The 21896-nt window shown below is 46.6% G+C and overlaps 1 pseudogene; it reads right to left on the bottom strand.

Moving 5' to 3' along the window:
• Window positions 1-8586: 8586 nt before the first annotated feature.
• Window positions 8587-11844, bottom strand: LOC147677973 (uncharacterized; annotated as a pseudogene).
• Between the last annotated feature and the right edge of the window lie 10052 nt (window positions 11845-21896).

Below are 21896 nucleotides of genomic sequence, written 5' to 3'. Positions count from 1 at the left end.
TTGTCTCGGAAGTGTCCTGGAGTCACGAAGCCATGCACCCTGCTTTCCCCCTGCCACTACCCGGGCGTCAGTAGTATACACTAACCCCCGAACAGTGACCACGGAGAACACAGGGGAACAAAACAAGGGTAGGACGGGGGAACAAAAGAATGGCACTCCAAAGTCTTCTTCCACTTCAAGGGTGCTCTTGTCTTCGGTTAAAACACTGTAGTGAAACATAAAAGATATAAGTGAGAACTAATCCCTCCCCCAACAACCTCACAGTAGTAAATTGCAAGTCCTATATGTTACCTTGTGGAGTACTAGGAGGAATGATAACGAACACAAGAAAGCTGCTAGGAACTCTGTAGACTGATTGGATCTGCCTTGTACATATACTCTGTACTCTAGACAAAAGATAACAGCCTATGAAATTACAAGCTCTCTTATTGATAAATATATCTGTATTCCTTGTGGCACTCACCAATATAATGCAATAATCGCTCCGTGAAACTTTCCACAAACGATTCTCAAAGAAGATGATTCTAACCGCTATAGAACCTCTCCGAATCTGGAGAAACAAGAACAAAACAAGAATTTATTGAAGCAAGCCGCTTCTAACTCACAAGCACAGCGATGATCCCGCAAAACGCTACGATCACCTAGCTCCTCGGACGCCGCAGGAAACCCGGAACGAACAGGAAACCCAACTAGCTAAACGCGAAGCACTTCCGTCAGGTCTAGGGCGGGTTTAAAACCCGGAACACTACCTCTCGGCGCATGCGCGGTACTGACGCATGCGCCCTACCTCATTGCACTGGGATTTTGCCAACCAACGCCAACCACGGTACGCCATAGTCAGTACTCGGAACCTATTGTAGCGGGCAACTTGTCTATGATTATAATCTTCGGCACATACTCTGCTCGTCGTGTAACCGGCAGGCATGACAGAACACCCCTCCCACAACGCCCCCCACCGGTTTGGGTTTGTGGGGGAATCTCCTATGAAAAGCTCGTAAGAGACGAGGAGCGTGTATTTGACTGGCAGGTTCTCACGACCTCTCCTCTACACCAAACCCCTTCCAATGAATCAAATACTGGAGACGACGCCTTACTCTCCTGGAGTCTAAAATAGCTTCTACCTCGTATTCGTCCTCATTATCAACCACAGAGGGAAGAGGAGTCGTTGGAAGACGAGTATTGGGCTGCACTGGTTTCAGCAGAGAAATATGAAAAACAGGATGTATTTTCATAGTAGGAGGTAAGCTCAATTTCAATGCTACAGGATTGATGACTTTGAGAATGGAAAAAGGGCCAATAAACGTAGGTTTAAATTTACAGGTACCCTTCAGAGAAAGATGTTTTGTGGACAGCCAGACCTTATCGTTTTGATGATACACTGGTCCTGTATGTCTGTGTGCGTCTGCTGTTTTCTTGTAATCTGTTTTGGCTTTGTCAAGATTGTTATGTATAGTGGAATGCACTTTCTGTAAATGTGAGACTAAATCCTGGACAGCCGGGATGGCACAAGGCCTCAACGGAGAAAAAGGAAGAACTTTAGGATGGAAACCATAAGAAGCATAAAAAGGGGAGAACAGTGTGGAAAAGTGATGGCTATTATTATAGGACAGCTCTGCCAACCAAATCAACTCATCCCACTCCTTTTGTTCTTGCAGAAGTTGACAACGTAAGAATTGTTCGAGGCTTTGATTTACCCTTTCAGTTTGTCCGTCTGTCTGAGGATGATGACTGGAAGACAGACGGACTTCAATTTGCATCGATTTACATAACTGTTTCCAAAATTTGGATACGAACTGAGAGCCTCTGTCAGTGATCAGTATAGACGGTAGACCATGGAGTCTCACTATATTTTGTAGAAAGATACCCGCTAGTACAAAAGAGGTAGGTAGACCCTTTAATGGGATGAAATGAGCTGATTTGGTGAACATGTCTACTACCACTAAAAGGGTGGTATTGCCTCTTTGTGTCTTTGGTAATTCCACAATGAAATCCATTGAAACAGACTGCCAGGGAGCTACAGGTGTAGGAAGGGGAATTAACAAACCCACTAAGCCTTCATGCGAGGATTTACCTTGAGCACATATATGACATGTCTGAACATATTGTTGTATGTCTTTGCTCATATGAGGCCACCAGCAGTGTCTTTTAACCAACTCTATGGTTCTTTTGTATCCTGGATGCCCTGCCACCCCATGTGAATGACACCATTCCATCACCTGCTGTTGAAGGGGTATTGTCGGGATGAACAGCCCGCCCTGAATGTAATGAAGGTCATTTTTAACCAAGGACTGATGTTGTTGCAAAATGTCGTGGGAGGCAGATTCTTGTTGTGCCTTCCTCACCACCCTGATGAATTCCTCTTCAGAAGTCAAAGCCCCCATTATCCTTTGGGGAGCAATGATACAAGGAGGTGTCTCATCACAATGGACTGGTTCGAACCCTAGGCGAGATAAGGCATCAGCCTTACCATTTTGTCTGCCTGCTCTAAAGTGTATGGTAAAGTCGTACTCATTAAAGAACTGTGTCCATCTCAACTGTCGCATGGACAAAGCTCTAGCCGATTTCAAATATTGTAGATTCCGATGGTCTGTTAAGACAGTGACTGTGTGGTTTGTACCTAAGAGGTATTGTCTCCATTCTTCCAATACCTTTTTGATAGCTAAGAGTTCTCTTTCTCCCACCGCGTAATTCACTTCAGCTGGAGTTAACTTGTGCGAATAATAAGCCACAGGATGTAATTCACCAGTGTCAGCATCCGCCTGAGATAATATCCCTCCTACGGCTACTTGTGAGGCATCCACTTCTACCACATAGGGACTGGACGGATCAGGGTGCTTGAGAATAGGGGCCTGTGTAAATGCAGTCTTTAGAATGTTAAAAGCCTTGTCAGCTTCCTCTGACCAATAAAAGGGAACTCCTTTTCGCAACAAACGGGTGATAGGAGCTACCAAATCCGAGAATTGGTGAATAAAGCGCCTATAGAAATTTGAAAACCCAATGAATTGTTGAATTTCTTTTACATTCCTGGGAGGTGGCCACTCTAAGACAGCCCTAACTTTTTGGGGATCCATGCGCAAACCTGATGCGGACACAATGAGCCCCAGAAAGGCAACCTGGTGGCGATGGAAGAAACATTTATCCAACTTACAAAAAAGATCATTGTTTTGTAATCGACGTAACACTGATTTAACATGACCAATATGTTCCTCCAGGGTGTTGGAATATATTAGGAGATCGTCAATGTAAGCTATGACATGTTTGTCAAGGTACTCCTTCTCTCTTAGGGATAAAAAACAATGCCGAAGAAGAAGGGGATCTAGACGGTCGGATAAACCCAAGATCTAGCATATTGTCGAGATACTCTCTTAAATACACATTCTCTTTCTCTGTAAGAGAGTATACTCTGCTAGTAGGTATACGTGCGCCAGGTTGCAAATCAATTCGGCAGTCGTATACTCTATGGGGGGGTAGGTTGGTGGCTTGTTTTTGATCAAAAATTGCATGGTATTCCTGATAAACAGGAGGAAGTATCTCATCTGGTTGTTCTACCAAATCAATTCCTGTATGAGTGTCTGACACCAAAGGAATGTTTTTTTGTATGGGGTATTCAGTAACATCAGGCAGATGAACTGGGAGGGTCACGCTATTACAAGTTGCAGGTTGTTCGTCATCCTTGGAAAAAGTGATACTAGTAGTATGCCAATCGATGTGAGGATTATGGAGGCGTAACCAAGGAAGACCCAAAACCACTGGGAACTGGGGGGATTTAATCAAATCAAAGGTTATAGTTTCCCAATGTGTAGGCTTAATGTGCAGATCTATGGGAATACCGGAATGTGTAATGGGTCCAGATTTTAAAGGACTCCCATCTATGGTGTACACTTCTTCGGGGTCTTTTTTACGCACTGTAGGGACATCATTAGCAAGGGCCCATTTATTATCCATAAAATTTCCTGAGGCCCCAGAGTCTATCATAATGGCCTGTGTAATAGATTGCGACAGCCAGGACAATCTAGATGTAATATAAAAATGTCCTTCATTGTTCATCAATGAGGAGACCATGTGAAATATAGGACCCGACGGTACGGTCTCTCTTACCTTAGGGTCTGCTAGTTTTCCGACTTGCGAAACATTTTAGGTTTAACGGGACATTCTCTCAGGAAGTGCCCTGCCTTGCCACAATATAGACACAATCTATTCGTCCTGCGTCTCTGTTTTTGCGCCTCACTCAAAGGCCCTTTTATACTCCCTATTTGCATAGGCTCAGGTTCTTCTGCTTTGGCTTCTGTTTCTGGTTTCTTTTCTCTATGGCTGAATCTAGGATATTCGTATCTCACTCTATCTTTTCGCCTTTCCCCTAATCTATGATCTAGTTTCACCACCAAATCGATTAGTTCCGGACAAGTGGCAGGAGGATCAACAACGTGGGCCAACTCATCCTTGAGTTCATCTCGTAAGCCCTTGTAAAAAAGAGCACTACGTTTATTAGCAGGCCAATCTGCCTCTACCACCAATCTGTTGAATGTAGAGATGTATGTAATTAGATCTTTTGAACCTTGTTTCAGATTTAGTAGCTCCGTATCAGCAGCGTGAGTAAACGAATGTTTGTCAAACATCTTACGCAATTCTCTGCGAAAAGCGTCATAATCCAACAACATGGGATCATCCTTTTCTATCAGGGGAATTGTCCAATTAGCTGCTGAGCCCCCCAAATAAGATAGCACAAAAGCCACCTTCGCCTGGTCGTTAGGAAAACAGGCCGCTTTACATAAGAAATGTAGCTGACATTGTGTCAGAAAGGCTGCGCATTTAGAGGGATCTCCATAAAACCTTTCAGGGGGTGCCCGGGGAATAGTATGTGGAGTAACCACCTGCACCACTGGGGTAGGATTACTGGTGCCTGCCCTTTCACCTCCCTGTACACTTAACGCCTCTAATCTGTCTGAAATGCTTTGGGTCTCTCGCTGGAGATTCCCTACCATGCTAGCCACATCCTGTAATGTGAGATCCATGACACCCGGGAGACAATTAAATAAAGGCTTCGCGTTCTGTCATGCACGCACCTTTTTGTCTCGGAAGTGTCCTGGAGTCACGAAGCTATGCACCCTGCTTTCCCCCTGCCACTACCCGGGCATCTGTAGTATACACTAACCCCCGAACAGTGACCACGGAGAACACAGGGGAACAAAACAAGGGTAGGAAGGGGGAACAAAAGAATGGCACTCCAAAGTCTTCTTCCACTTCAAGGGTGCTCTTGTCTTCGGTTAAAACACTGTAGTGAAACATAAAAGATATAAGTGAGAACTAATCCCTCCCCCAACAACCTCACAGTAGTAAATGGCAAGTCCTATATGTTACCTTGTGGAGCACTAGGAGGAATGATAACGAACACAAGAAAGCTGCCAGGAACTCTGTAGACTGATTGGATCTGCCTTGTACATATACTCTGTACTCTAGACAAAAGATAACAGCCCATGAAATTACAAGCTCTCTTATTGATAAATATATCTGTATTCCTTGTGGCACTCACCAATATAATGCAATAATCGCTCCTTGAAACTTTCCACAAACGATTCTCAAAGAAGATGATTCTAATCGCTATAGAACCTCTCTGAAATAAAAAAAAAACCCTGTCTCAAAACGAGGAACACAAATCTCCTGCACTGAGGAAAACCGCACAATACTACCGCGGTAACACGAATCGGGAGAAACAAGAACAAAACAAGAATTTATTGAAGCAAGCCGCTTCTAACTCACAAGCACAGCGATGATCCCGCAAAACGCTACGATCACCTAGCTCCTCGGACGCCGCAGGAAACCCGGAATGAACAGGAAACCCAAATAGCTAAACGCGAAGCACTTCCGTCAGGTCTAGGGCGGGTTTAAAACCCGGAACACTACCTCTCGGCGCATGCGCGGTACTGACGCATGCGCCCTACCTCATTGCACTGGGATTTTGCCAACCAACGCCAACCACGGTACGCCATAGTCAGTACTCGGAACCTATTGTAGCGGGCAACTTGTCTATCATTATAATCTTCGGCACATACTCTGCTCGTCGTGTAACCGGCAGGCTTGACATGTAAACCTCGGCCGTACTTATTACATAACAATAATCAAACATTAATATATTTACATTATATACACAATACGCAGAAAGTCCGTTCCGTTACATTGATAGGTACAGTGTGTCAATTGCCTAACCTTAACATGTTTCTAATACATAGCCATTCCTATCCTAAGCTAATCATTAAATAAAATACCATTATATTTCTGCGTATCCCTGTTTGAGCCTACAGCAAGGTCAATGACTGGCCCCAGATCCTGATCAAGCTATGTCCCAAACTCCTACCGGAGTGACCTTGCGCAGTGGGCCCCATTCACCAGAAGTATACCTCACACCCCGGGCACCCAAACGTCCTGAAGACTATCTCCACAGGGGCCCGTGCAGTTATGCGCAGATTACTTGCGCCCTTGTGCACGTGCGGGGTGGCCAACCAGCCCAAACTCCTCTCCCCCCGCACCCTTACAGCCTACCGGCTGTAACTGCCCCTGGGGTTCCATGAGAGACCATCTGTCCCCCACTCGCGTGTCCCCATTTTATACTGGCAAAGCCAGCTAAGGCCCGTAAAACTATGCTCACCAATCATGACCTTTTTCGCTGACCAAGGAATAGCATCTCTAAATACGACAAATTTAACTCCTAAAATGATAACCTGTTAATGACAAAATACTATCGAACATAAGAAAAACATATAACAAAACAACTTCTGCTTTAGGGGATGGTGGGTGGGTGAATTCGTTGGGACCTCCGAACGAGGTCATGGTATGTGATCTGCTGCGGAGCGGCAAGGAAAGAGAATGTCCCTGATGCTCTACTGCCTTTTAAAGCCCCTCGGCGCTGGCAGCTGGTTCTGACCAGCTTTGCTGGTGTTAGGACGACGGCCAACCCGGATGCAATTCCTACTGTTTCCAGGTCGCCCGCCGCATGCCAATCAGGTAAGGGCAATGGAGGCAAGAGGCGATGTGTCACTGCTGTGGGCGGTGCAGTCCCACCTCCGTGCCGGCTGTGAGAGACTGGCACGGCCGCCATAAATGCGGCGTGTCTGAGTCCGTCCATGCCATCGGCATATGGCCAGGTATAGCCTCCTCCCTTAACTCCCGCCCTTGGGGTGATGGCCCTATTTCCCAGTGCCCAAGCTGCTCACCACTCGCCTTCCCCCAAGGCAAACAACTTCATAAATACCAATTTTTGGATTAAGGGTCGTAAACCCCGGCTGTATTTATTACATTACAATAATCAAACATTATTATATTTACATTATATACAGAATACGCAGAAATTCGGTTCCATTACATTGATAGGTACAGTATGTCATTTGACTAACTTAAACATGTTTCTAATATATAGCCATTCCTATCCTAAGCTAATCATTCACATAACATTATCTTTCTGCGTATCCCTGTTTGAGCCGTAGACTCAATGACTGGCCCCAGATTCTGATCAAGCTATGTCCCAAACTCCTACCAGAGTGACCTTGTGCAGGGGGCCCGTTCACCGGAAGGATACCTCACACCCCTGGCACCTTCTACGCCCTGGAGACTATCTCCATAAGTGGCCCGTGCAGTTTTGCGCAGATTACTTGAGCCCTTGTGCAAATGCGGGGTGGCCAACCAGCCTACCGGAAGCATAACTCCTCTCCCACCGCACCCGTCCAGCCTACCAGCTATAACTGTCCCTGGAGTTCCATGAAAGAACATTTGGCCCTCCCTCGACAATGACCGCTAAGGACCGTAAAACTATGCTACCCAATCATGACCTTACCGCCAAAGGCCAGTATAGCTGTCCGACTGTCTGGCGTCCCCCCTCTGTCCCTCTGAAGGTCATCCTCCATTCTGTGTCCCTAATAAGCAGGCAAGAAGGTTTTCCATGAACAGCTCATTACCCAGCTTAGAGAGGTGCACGCCATCGCGTAGGAAAAACGGCTCCCCCTAATGCACCAATGCGCTATCTTCTGCAATTTTGGGGATCTGAATAATCCATCAATCTGGTTATTGATTCTTTTAACTGAATGGTTCAAGTCGCACACGGACTCCCCCCCCTCACTGAAATCTTGGAATCATATGTGACCATACCTGTATAGCCCCAGGGCATCTTTTGGTCAACCATCCCACTTCAGTGATCAATGTTTCCATTAACCTCCTTCTACCCAGATGTACCAGATCGTTCCCCCCAGGTGCAGAATAAAGACTTTAGGTGGAGTCCTCTCTCAGTCCAGCAGGCCTACCACCAAACCCCTGTATTGGCAAAGGGAAGGCCCCCCGTCCAAGAATAAAAAAAAACGAAAACCAGCCTGCCTTGCTCTAAGCTCGTAATTGCATGTAAGAAAATATTGTTGCAACCTTTTCACATAAGAGTGGCCAATTACCAATACGTCCTTTGCTCCATGTTCCCAGGCGGGTGCCTGGTCTACCATAGATGCTGCCAGATGACGAGCCGCTGTAAGTTTCCTTCCCACGTGACAGGATGTAGAAACTACAAATCAAACCAGAAAACAACGTCAGTAAAAAACGTCATCCCAACCCCTAGAGCATATGCAGTCGTACATAGTGCTTGTAACAATTTAAGGACCACCTACCAATCCTCTGCACCTCGCTCCTGGCAAAACCTCTAGCCGCCACTTCAGTGGCAGCCCCTATCCTGAAAGAGTGGGTCCCAAAACGGCTTGGGTCTAAACCAGTTTCTTGTATGGCCAAGCCCATGAGCCTTCTGAACTGAAATCTATTGAGAGGGGTACCATTTGCGTTAATTAATAAAGGTCCCCCTGTGCATTTAGGCCTGTGGTCCAGCAATGCCTCCAACTTGGTGATGGGGCAGCAAGCGCTACCCTGTGCCCATCCCAGCACCACCCCTTCAGCTCTGGCCTCCTGATCAATCTTAGACCTAGGGATTGATATGAATAAGGAGTCTCCTTGAACCTTCACATGACTAAACTGCAGCCCTCCCTGCCAGTCCTGCTTATTCGTTGCCACTAGTTCCCCAATCCTGAAAGTGCCATAAAATGCCAGCGAAAAGGCGGCTCTAAACAACAGTGTTTTGGTTTCTGTGCTTCAAACCTCACTAAGCACATCCAGTAATGTGGCCAAAGTGTTAACCCCTATTGGTTGCCTTGCGTCTGGCTGTGAATATTGCAAACGCTGCCACCCTTTTAACGCTTTCCGCACTATAAATGTACTAGTGGGATGCCCTCTGCCCTTCACTTTCGCAAAAAAGGAGATCGCCGCTATGTGTCGCCGTGCTGATGCCACTGAGTGCCCCTCATCTTTTATTGCCCTCAGGTAGGAAAACACCGCCCCCATATAATGCCAGTTCTCTTCCCATTCCTCCCCCAAAAATACAGTAAGCCCAAAATGCCCCTTCATATGCCCTCCTGGTCGTGGATGCTAGGCTAGCTGCTACAAGGTCTGGTAATTGGGGGCACCAAGCTGCCAAAGATGTTCTGGGAAAGGCATTGGGCTCTCCGCTGCTTCGGACTTGAATACCTCCATCTTAAAGCGAGAGAGCGCATCAGCAGCATGATTCAATATCCCCGGCACATGTTTGGCCCTAAACAGGACATTCAGTTTCATGCACAGCAGTGTTATTTCCTTCAACAAACACAGGATCATCTTACTCTCTGCTGATTGATGGTTGATGCATTCCACCACAAACATGTTATCTGACCAGAAAACCACTGATTGGTTCCTCAATTTCTCCGGCCAGACATGCAATGCCACCAAGATGGGAAACACCTCCAAGAAACCCAGCTTCCACCCACCATGCCGACCAACGTTGTGCCACCCATTTGGTACCTAGTTTGGCGCCAAACCCCTCGCTACCTGCTGCGTCTGTCATCAAGCCTATCTCTGTACTGGGTTTGGGAGGGCGGGGCAACAGTACCTTACCATTGAAATCACACAGGAATGACATCCAAATCTTCATATCCTGCTTGACCTCGCTGGGTAACCTGGTGGTGTTTTTCTTTGAGTCCTAACATGGCCTGTGCTATGGAGTGTGAGAATGGTTGCGCCATTGGAATGACCTTCAGTGTGAAGTTTAACTGACCCACTGTTTGTTGAAGCTGACGCAATGTAACCTTCTCCTGTTGCAAAGATTACCTGAAATTCGTGATATTTTCATTGGGCAGACGTGAGAGACCTTGAACAGAATCCAACTCTATCCCCAGGAATTCTATCACAGTGGATGGCCCGACAGTTTTACCTTGCACCAGGGGTACCCCAAAATCCTGCATGATCGCACATAATTTCCGTAGCTCCCAGCCACAGTTCTGAGAGCCTGGAGCGCCCAGGAAGAGGAAGTCATCTAGGTAATGCAAAACGTATTAGTGCCCTGTCACCTGCCTGAAAACCCATTCCAAGAAGGAACTGAACTTCTCAAAGTAAGCACAAGAAACAGAGCACCCCCTAGGCATGCATGTATCCATGTAAAACTTCCCCTAGAATTGGAAACCCAGCAGGTGAAAATCCAAAAGGATGACCGGCAACAGGCAAAAAGCTGACTCTATATCTGACTTTGCCAAAAGTGCGCCAGTGCCCAGGCCTCTGAGCATCTCAACTGCCTAGTACCTGACCGAGCACAGGTCTCCAATAATGGTGTAATTCAATGACTGGCCCCTGGGAGCCGAAGGATTATGAATCAACCTGAACTCACCTGCTCAATTTTGGGGACCACCTCCAGTGGGGAGCAAACAAACCCCTCCACCGGAACGATGTCAAATGGACCTGCTACTATGCCCAGGTGTAATTCCTTTTGAATTTTTGCTGATGCCACCCCAGGATTAGCCCTCACTGATAGCTGATTCTGGCATTGTGACACCCCTATGTTGTCAGGTGTGGGGATTCTGAACCCATCTCCAATAAAATCCTAGCGGACGTGGGGCAATTGTACCTGTTCAATCACGGGATCAAAGCACTGGTTATTTTGGGGGACCGGGCCTTCGTTCAATTCTTGTTTCTTACCCCCTCTATCTATTCATTTTTTGAAACACTTGGGTTCCGGTTGAGAGGTGTTGCCACAGAAGGAACATAAATGCTTGAACATACACGTGCGTGCTGCCCTGGTGCACGTACACCTATTAAAGTCCCAGCATGCCTCCCTTTTTCCTCCACCAACCCCTGAGCTAACAGGGGGCCTGACCGAAAGGACTGGCTGTTTGGGCTCTACTGCGATCCATGCCCCAAGAGGTCTAACCACAAAGTCATGTCAATCTGGTCCCAAGGTAGGGCAGGGTCATTGGCCTTTGCTCTCCCAAAGTCCTTATCATATTCCTTCCATCCGATACCACCATACTTATCGTGAGTACCCGCGATCCTACTCTGATAGCATGCCATTTCCTTACCCAAACCTGAAAAGCGCTCGGACATGACTGCCATGTAGATTGAGAAACCCCTGATTCAGTTAATCAAAGACTCTTCAACCTCCTATTCCCTCAAGTGCATCCACTCTTTGTTCATTTTGGCCTCCTACCTTTCAGTCTCATCTAACAACAAAGAAAGCATATTCATATAACTTCCCTTCCAAATTATTTCTTTCATCTTTTGTGACACATGTCTCGCCCACTTTTCCCTGGACGAGCGCACTTCGCCTAAGCCTAATACTGGCAATGTCCGCAGCGTACTTGTTCCAGCTGCTTCCGCTGATTTCTCCTTTCCTGTGTCCGATGGTGTGCTTAATGCTCGCGATTCTTTTCCGTTCCCTGCAGGAGCTGCTCCACCTTCCGCTGTCCCAGCTGTCGGAACTGACTGCCCCTTCCCGGGCTTCTCACCAGCAGACTGCACCACCATCCTCGCTACCTTCTCCAGTGCGGACTACCCACCACCCAACACCCCTGCTGCTGGGGTCCAAGTACCTGACTTCTCCAACCATGGCAGAACTGCTACCAGGCTCGCCACTAAATAAGGCTGACCTGGGGCGACCCCTGACGGCCCACATCAGGCCGGAGGTTTTGTATCAGACGTCACTGGTTGGCTCCCTGTCGGGCCGCCTACCATAGGGGTAACTGGGGCCTGAAGTGGGGGTGCAGCACCTGACGCCCCTGGTAAAGTACACCACAGAGAAGAGGTCCCTCTGAACTTGGCTGACCACTCCATCAGTAGCCTGTGGCACTACCCCTGCTGGCACCAGCGGTGCTGCCTGCAGCACCTCTCCTAATGGCACAGGTGTTGCAGACCCCTCCTCTCTCCCTACCCCCGGTGAACATGTGGCAGGTACCACCCTCCTCCTTGGTTTCGCCCTTTTGGGCCTGGGGGGAATGCTGCCTTAGGGGCCACTCCGTACGCCTGGGCCTGTCTTCGTCCCCATCCTGCCCATCTATCTTGTTCCTCAACTCCGCTATAGCTTGACCCATGTCCTCCATTTTCTGCATCATGGACTCCATAAATTTGTCCATGCCCGAGCGCTATTCGCTTCACTTGGCCTTAGGAGCCATGGTACCACCACAAGGAGAAATAAAACCTTTTTCCTAGAACTAATTTACTATTTGGCAGCCCACTGAACCATCCGACTACAGTGTACCAAACCACCACCAACTGTACTGTTTTGAATAAGATTCAGACAAATATCATGACCGACTAAAAGGCGGGCACACTCTTGTGGCTATTCTACCATAAAACTGTCCAACAAACTAGCCAACACAGCCCCAGCTACCTTGGTAAATGTCTTCTCATATCCCACCACCATTTTCCCAGCCTCCTCAGACACAGAAGCCCGTCACCTGAGGAATCCTGCAGTCTCCGCAGGCAAGGAATAAAATCTAGACAACACCGACATGCCAGGGTGCCAACAACACCAGCCAGAGCCACCACTGCAAACCACCATGCAGGACCGGGGAGTAAAAACTTAGCCTGCGTGGCCCCAAGCTGGCCCAACAGGGCACTCTAAGCAAAAGGAGGGGGCTGTGAGCTGCTCCAAAATGACCTTCCTCGTGCTGTAGGTTCTCTGACCCAAGGAAATGCAGCTAGTAGAATGATGCAGGCGAACATCCTATGGAAACAAGAAGAAACAAGCATTGAAAATGTGATCGGTCTCGCATTTGATTAAGTTAAAGCCATTTGCTATGCTAATGGTATTGTATAGCAAAGCAACTGGCTTAAACTTAATAAAAGGCGAGACCTATTGCATTTTTAATGCTTGTTTAAAATACCTTTTGGCAATTACTTAAACGTAGTGTAGGAATGGAAACAATTGTCAGAAAAAAGAAAAATGTGTGCATGCAGCTTTAACACTTTTATATGTTGTGCGTGAGTATTCTATGAGACAATATAGTGATGATAATAAACATTACTACTTTAAACAAACCTCAATAGACTATGACTGTTGCCACTCTTCTTTTGCACTACTATAGCGAGATGGTCCTGTTAGTGATATTCATGTTCTAGTTCGTCTTCCTAGTGACCAACATGTTTGTCTTTTGTAAGATGGAGGATATTTTGTTAAAATTAACCTTTAGTTTGACCGCCTGCAGTTCTTCCACATTTCCTCCTGGGCTTGGGTAAATTAACCCTTCAAACCCCGCTGAATGGGGGGGGGGGGTACACAACCCCCATGGTACTGCCCGGGTTGAAGTGAACTGCATGCGTTCTGCAAGGATCATTAACTCCTGCCTGGTGGGACAAGGTTGCACAATGAACACCTCAGGTGGGCGATCAATATATTACAGTTCCCCACAGCACCCGCCCAGCCTTGAGACACCGAATCAGATACCTTTCCTCTAATTAGGATACGTCTCATGATAGTCCAGCCTACCGATGCTTCTCACGCAGCACTGCACAATTGGGCATAAAGCCTCCAGCTAAGGTGCTGAAACCTCGCTCGGCATGGCCGGCTGCCTGGCCGTTGCAGTATCTATACCTCCACCCTTCCCTGCCAAGGATGATACCCTGCAACCGGGGCTGCGATATGCTGCCTGCCCGCTGCCGCTACGAAGCAGCCAAATAAATCTATCCAGCTGGCAGCCATACACCGTCACGCCTGCGCCGTGAGAGCCACGAGGCTGCTACAACATGCCCCACATCGGCGTGTCCACTTTGCTGTACACCTCTCAAGAGATCCACTCCCGCGGCCACTACCTCTCTGCCGGCATGCTCCCCGGACACCCCGGCGGCCATGCAAACAGTCGCACGGTGCACCCAACCAGGCTGGGCACCATGCACGGGGCGCTGTAGCAGGCACCCGCCGCCATGGGACCCAACTAGGGGGGGCAAGACCCCAAGGCCTGAAAAACCCAGTGGCCCAAGATGGAGGCGGGCCCGCAGTCTCCCAGACCCAAGATCCACCCCCACCCTGCTGTGGCACCCTGCACGGCAGCCCGGCCTGCACTATCCAGCTGAGACCCCGAGAGGCCAGACCCACGATCGGGCAAGGCCTCCTCAATGTGCCGCCACCCAGTGGCAGTGAGCAGCTCCCCGTGCCCATGCACAATAAATCCGGGTGCCCACCACGACAAACAGGCCGGCGTGGATGGGGGGGAGGGAGCGAGGGACCCGGAGTGGCCGGATGCTCCCCACCTGCGCTAAAAGTACCTCCTACCAGGCACGAAACAGAGGGGGAACAGTGCCAATCGGCACATCGGGCAGAGCCTCCAGACGTTATTTTTATGGGAGTCTGCCACAGTGAGTTAAACACTCGGGCGCCCCTATGACCAAGGGCCCGCTATTGAAACTAATAGTCCCGCATGAGCAATATCGGGGTTAGGACACTGAGAGCTGGGTTGGCCACTGTGCAAATTCAGGTTGGTGTAGGGCCACCCGCAGGACGGAACACCGATGTGGGCCCGCGGAAAGGAGGGAGGCCCGTGCGCGTGGACAGCGGGCACCAGGGAGGTGGGGTACCACAGCAGCACAGCCTGCTCTCCCCGCTTCCGAGCAGGAGCCAACCCCCACCACTGCAGGTCACTCCTGGGCTACACACATGCCACCGCAATCACCCACGAAACCCCTGGCCAATTCAGGCCGTCACGCCCAAGCTGAGGGGCATTCTGTATGCCTCCACCTATGTGCCCCCTCCACGGTCAGCACAGTGCTGGCCTCGATCAGGGAGGGGTGCCGCTTCCATAGGCCTCTAGAAGCTAACACGCTCCACTGGTGGGCCGTGGCCCAGCCGAAGCCGGTCATGCAACCCAGCCTCGAGGGAGGTGGGGGGGTTGGACCAACACTCACCGAGTGGTATGCAGCCCTGGGGAAGTCCAAACTGTGACAAAGGACAGCCACACGACGGCGTGACCAGCGTGAAAAACAGGTACTTGCGTGTCTTCGCTGATAAGCATTGTGGAAACAATGGCAGAATCTCAGAACTCTGCTAAGTATTGCTATTCACTCTGATTCTTCCGTCTTTCTCTACTTCTGTCTACTTAGTTAAATAATCTATTGCTGACAAAAAAAACTAGTTACAAAAGGTTAGCACGCTGAATTCACGCGGGGACTGGATGCTTTACTGGCCCGAGGCCCAAAACAAATCTTGAGTGTCACAACGCTAGTAAAGCATCCAGTCCACACGTGCACATCTTCTGTCCCAACAGGTGCACGCTTGGAATCTGTATTGATTTCAAAAGGCCCTCGCCATGGCGAGAGCAGCGCATGCACGCTGCTAATCCCAGGCGAGACCTAAAAAGAGCAAAGGGGTAAAGGAGCTCCTGCTCCAGACAATCCACGCTGCACCTGCAAGGAGACAAAAACAAAAGAAGTAGTTAGGAGCTCCGAACGAGGTCCTGGCGTGTGATCAGCTGCAGAGCGGCCAGGAAACAGGACATCCCACCGCTCCACAGCCTTTTAAAGCCCGTCTGCGCCATTAGCCGGGTCTGACCAGCTTTACCGGCCTTAGGACAACACGCGACCCGTAAGCAATTCCTACTACCTACAGGTTGCGCGCCACCCGCCAATCAGGTAAGGGCAAGGGAGGCGAGAGGCGCTGCTTCACTGCTGTGGATGGCACAGCTCCACCTCCCTGCTGGCTTCAGCCCACTGGCACGACCAACATAAGTGTGGCGTGTCCGAGTCTGTCCCCGCATTCGGCAGACTCCTGTGCTTATCGGTTTACAAACTGAGCACTGCCAGTACTAAAGAGAATAAAGAAAACAAGGGCCATATTTATGAAGGCCTTGCGTCAGTTTTGCGCCGCTGGTGCGTCACTTTTTGTGACGCACCAGCGGTGTAAAAAATGCACCTCGTTGCGCCATATTTAAAAAGTGAGGCATCTAGGTAGATGCGTCACTTTTTAAACCCCTGCGCCACATTATACCTGCGTCAGGTATAATGTATGCAGAGGGGGCGTTCCCCCGCAAAAAGCCTCGCAATAGTCACGCAGTGAAATCTATGAGATTTCACGGCGTCACTTTTAGGACGCTGTTGCGTCAAAATCCTGCGCCTGCCTCACAGCAGGCGTAAGACTGACGCAAGCCCTTTCACGTGGAGGAGTGTGGCTCAATGGTTAGAGTGGCAGACCCTGATGCAGAGTTCTGACCAGGGACCAGGGTTCGATTCCCGCCTGGGCGGGGTCTCGGGCTCAATTTCCTCGGACCGGTTAATTCTCGCCTCAGTGCCTATTCTAATCACGGGCCCCACGCTGCAACTCTGGGCAATAGCTTGCTTAGCCTCCACACCGGCCCCAACAGCGCTAAGGATGCCTGGCTTCACCCTGGAGGTGCCCAGGAGTGGACACTTCACAGGGAAAGCCAGGAGGGGTTCTGCAGCGGTATGAGTATCAGCGCCAGGAAGCCGAATAGGCGACACCGCAAGGTGACCGTCTGGTGACAGTGCGCTCTATAAGTACCATGACATTTACATGGGGCTTTCCCCATGTGAAAGGACGCATTGCTGGAGTTGCGTCACTTTTGTGACACACTCCAGCAATGCGTCACTTTTGCGCTTACAGATACGTCAGAAATACTGACGTATTTGTAACTCCTTGCGACATGATGCGTCATACATTAAATATGACGCATCAGGAATGTCGTAAGGAGTGCGCAGTGAAAAGTGACGCATCGCTGTTTTCACGCAGCGATGCGTCACTTTTCATAAATGAGGCCCCAAGAATGTAAAAGCTGCATGCCTGACTAGTTTGGACTCTGCCTTATGACGTCATGTGTACTCTCACCAAAGGATCCTTTGCTTCTGAACCCTTTTAAATTCATGTGTCTCTTCTAGAGTTCAGAGTGGACAGGATCCGTGGGCCATGACAGGCCCATACTCTCTGAATTCACAAAAAAAGTTCCCTTACGTTTTGTTAAAAGACAACCGTCACGGGTTGGGCAATTTCGACAGTTTGATGGCCCAGCTGAAGTGGAAGGAAGGGCCTGAAGAAAGATATAAATGTGTGCAATTGGTTAATCTGCAAAGTTGATTAATCTGAAAATGTGAAGGCTGCTTGAAAGCCAGTATAGGCGTTAATCACTCTAAGCTTAAGGATCTAAAAGGTTTGTTCTTTTTGGGAGGTGTTGCAAGGGTGTTACCAGTTGAGTTGTGGAGTGCATGGTTTTAATGCTAACACTAAGTACAGTTGGCCTATTAAAATATTCTAGATTATAAACACTTTTTTTGTGCCTTAAACCAAAATTGTTCTATGCACAGTTTGTGGCAGCCTATCTTATACTGTGTGTAATGCAAGTTTAAAATGAAAAAGTACTTATTCACAGTTCTGTCAGTCACAGGCTGAGACCTTGTAGGACTAAAAATACAGAACACTAATCCATACTGCTGCAACCAGAATTCAATTCTGTGGCTTTCTGGTCACATGCACATACATCAGCAATGATGCATTGACCAATAGAGGCTTCATTATGTAAAACAGTGCGTTTCCCAAAAACTAGCTTAACTTGCATTATTTTTAATTTAGGTGATGGTTCTTTTATATGTGTCACCTGACGGTGAAATACCTAAATAACAGTTACAAAATATTTGTTGTGTTTTTTAAAAACACCTTTGATCTAGCCCACTGACTACACTCCCATTGCAGTCAGCATCCCAGTTCCAATACTTTTTTTTTTTTTTAAGTTTGAAGTTTATTGGAATATAAAGAAACAAAGACAGAAAATGAAGAAACAATCAAGAGTTATGAGAAACATGAGACCAATCTTACATAATAGCAAATTTAGTTGGGGAAAACTGAAGCATAAAATATAAAATAGGTAATGAATATGAGGAACATAGGGGGATGAGGAAATATCTTAAATTATGAAAGTATATCAAGAATATGGTAAAACATTAGCTGTAAAAGGTAATATAATAATCGAATAAAGTAAAGTAATGCATTCATGGTGGTTTACAAACTTCAACAGTACGTATCGGAAATGGTGGAGGGGGTCTAGCAACTGTGGATAGATAGTCAGTGAGGGGGAGCCATAAGAGATCATGTTTGATTGCTAAGGAGATAGGAGAGACAAAATTAGTGTCAAGTCGGTGATTAAAGCAAACTGCGTTCCACCATGCAGTAAAAGAAACATCATTAGCTTGTTTCCAGTGTGATGTAATATGGTGGAAAGCAATAGCTATGCAAAGGTCAAGTAATTTTTGGTTGGGATGGGAGTCTGCAAAGATGGGAGAGAGGGAACCTAAGAAAATGTGTGAAATGGAGAATGAAACTGTAAAATTGAAAATCTTTTGTAACTGGGACCAAACTAAGTGCCAGAAACGTAATATAGGAGGACATTCAAATAGCATGTGTTTCAAATCAGCCGAAAGGGATGTGCAGGACCAGCAAGTAGATGGAGTATCTGGGGAAAAGGAGGACAGGAGTAATGGAGTGAATAATATACGATTATAAATAAAGAATAAGGTTTGTGTGGTATTTGCAGCTCTAGATGTACTATGAATCTTAGACCAGATTTTGTCCCATAAAATAATGGACCATGTGTGAGATAAATCTTTTTCCCAAGCCAACTCAATCTTAGATTTTGTACGATCAGCAGAGAACTGTAGAGATTTATAAATAAATGAAGCAGAAAGAGATTGATCAATAGCATTAGAAATCGAAAGATGTGGGGTAGGGATAGAGTTAGAGGTTGGGAGCGAAGAAAGATATTGTGTAAGGGATGGAAGCATCGATAAATATTGTTTACGGGATGAGGAAGGTAATGAGAATTTTGTTTGAAGATCTTGAAAAGAAAGAGGCTGATTGTCTGAGAGAAGTTGTGAGACCCATTTTAGACCAAGGGAATGCCAGGATTTCCAATATAAGGAACGGTTACGGATTTTGAGGAATTTATTATGCCAGATAGGTTGGGTGTGGGTGGAGGAGGCAGATGGGTAAGTGGATACTAAATATGGACGAAGAAGAGAGCAAGAGTGAGAGATGATGGGGGAACATATGGATGACACCTTAGAGGTAAAGGAGAGAACTTCTCGAAAATCGTAAGGATGAAGTAAAGAAGATTCTAATGTGAGCCATAGGGGAGGAATGCGAGGAAGATCCGAAGAGAGCCATCTCATAGATTGTTTTAAAGAAAATGCGTTATGATATGACTTAAAGTGGGGGAACTTGACACCACCAAGGGATTTGTCTTTTTTCAGGGAAGAGAGTGCTATCCGAGATTTTTTTCCTTTCCACAAAAATTTTAATAGAAGGGAGTCTATCGACTTGAAGTAATGGTCTGGAATACGGATTGGAATCATGGAAACAGAATAGAGGACTAAGGGTGCTAGCATCATTTTGATGGAGTCTAAACGACCCCACCAAGAAAGGAATAGAGGGTTCCAACGAGTTATTGATGTAGTGATTTTGTTAGAGAGAGATTCGAAATTAAAGTTAAGAGTGTCTGGAATACGGGGGGCAAACCAGATACCTAAATATTTAATCTTTGTGGGCTGCCAGGAAAAGCCAGAAGAGTCAAAGAGATGTTTTTGGCATAAGGGGTTTAAAGGTAAGATTTCACATTTATCAGTGTTAAGACGATAACCTGAAACGGTAGAGAAAGAAGAAACTTGACGAAGGAAGGAAGGGAGAGTTGTTTGAGGGTCTGAGCAATAAAATAAAATGTCATCAGCGTAAACAGATAATTTAGCTTGTTGTTGAGGACCATATTGAAAACCAGTAATCGTGTCATCAAGTCTAATCTTAGTTAAAAAGGGTTCTAAGGCTATAATAAACAAAAGAGGGGATAGTGGGCATCCTTGACGAACCCCTCTTCGGAGAGGAAAGTAGTCGGAAATCATACCATTTGCAAAGATTGAAGCATGGGGGCTAGAGTAGAGTAGAGATATCAGAGATATGAATTTAGGGGGGAAGCCAAACCATTGGAGAGCTTGGAACATAAAGTCCCAACCAATTCTATCGAATGCTTTTTCAGCGTCTAGGGAGATAGCAGCAAGGGGGGAAGAAAGGGAGGGAGCTTTACTCAAAATATTAAAGAAGACACGAGAATTATCTGATGATAGGCGACCTTTAACGAATCCGGACTGTTCAGGACCTATAAGTTCTGGTAATAAGGGATCTAATCGGAGAGCTATAATTTTGGCGAAAATTTTATAATCAGTGTTTACTAGTGATATGGGACGATAATTCTTACAAAGGGTATGATCTTTATCTGGTTTAGGTATTAAACAAATCAATGCTTCTTGGAAAGTACCTTGAGAGGATCCGGAGGCCGCAAAAGATTGGAATAGCAAATGCAATTTTGGGAGAAGAAGGGAGGAGAAGTGATTATAGAACTCAATGGTAAAACCATCGGGTCCTGGGGCTTTACCTCGACGAAGAATAGAGATTGCATGAGAAATTTCCGAAGGGGTAATGTCCAATTCTAATGAGTGAAAGTCAAGATGGGAAGATTCTGGAGGAGGGATGTTTTGAAAGTATGAAAGAAGATCATGAGGGTCGGGAGTAGATTCGGGAGTGTAGAGATTTTGGTAAAAGGAAACAAATTGAGCTAATATGTCTTTATCTTTAAAGAAAGATACGCCATTCGGGCTTTGCAAGGATTCAATTTTTGTACGTTCTTTACGTATCTTAAGATAATTAGCCAGGAGTTTGCCCATCTTGTTCTGTCCGCCGTAGTAGCGGGAGTTGCATTTTAGAAGAGAGTTAGAGGCGGCGTTGGTGGTAAATTTATTGAAATCAAATTTGGCTGAAATTAATTCACGAAGAGAAGATTCAGAATTTGAATTATAGTACGCATATTCCAATTTCTTAATTTTATCCAAGAGTTGAGTTGACTTAGAGATTGATTGTTTTTTCTTCTGGGAAACAAAATTAATGATAAAACCTCGTGCAGCTGCCTTAAACGAGTCCCAAATCATAACAAAGGGAGATTCAGGAAGATGGTTAAGTGTAAAAAATTCAGTAGAAAATTTTTTAAATTGGGTACAAAAATTAGAATCAAGGAGTAAAGAATTATTAAATCTCCAACGGCCTGAATGAGGGGAGTAAGGGATAAGATCAATGTCCACAAAAACGGGAGCGTGGTCTGAAATTAGAATGGAACCTATGTCTGAATGAATGGCAAGTTGAGCTAATGGTTTGCTAAGAAAAAGGTAATCAATACGTGATTGGGAGTGGTGAGTAGGGGAGTAGAAAGAGTATTCTCTGAGGTCTGGGTTACAAAGCCTCCAAATGTCAACTAATGCATTATTCTGTATAGAGGAGATAAACTGGGTATGCATTTTGGAAGGAACAAATTTAACTTTTGAATTTCTATCAATAAAGGGGTCATAAACTTGGTTGCAGTCACCGCCAAGAATAACGTATTGGTCATTGAGGGTAACAAGTTTGTTCGAAATAGCAGGCCAGAACAATTTATCAACACCAGTAGGGGCATAAACATTGAAAATAACTAGAGGTATTTTATCTATAAGAAGATTAACAATTACCCAACGACCATCATCGTCGCATTCTTGAGATACAATTGAAACAT

This window comes from Lissotriton vulgaris, chromosome 12 (assembly GCF_964263255.1).
Source record: "Lissotriton vulgaris chromosome 12, aLisVul1.2, whole genome shotgun sequence".
Taxonomy (NCBI): domain Eukaryota; kingdom Metazoa; phylum Chordata; class Amphibia; order Caudata; family Salamandridae; genus Lissotriton; species Lissotriton vulgaris.
This window is presented reverse-complemented; position numbering and strand designations above follow the sequence as displayed.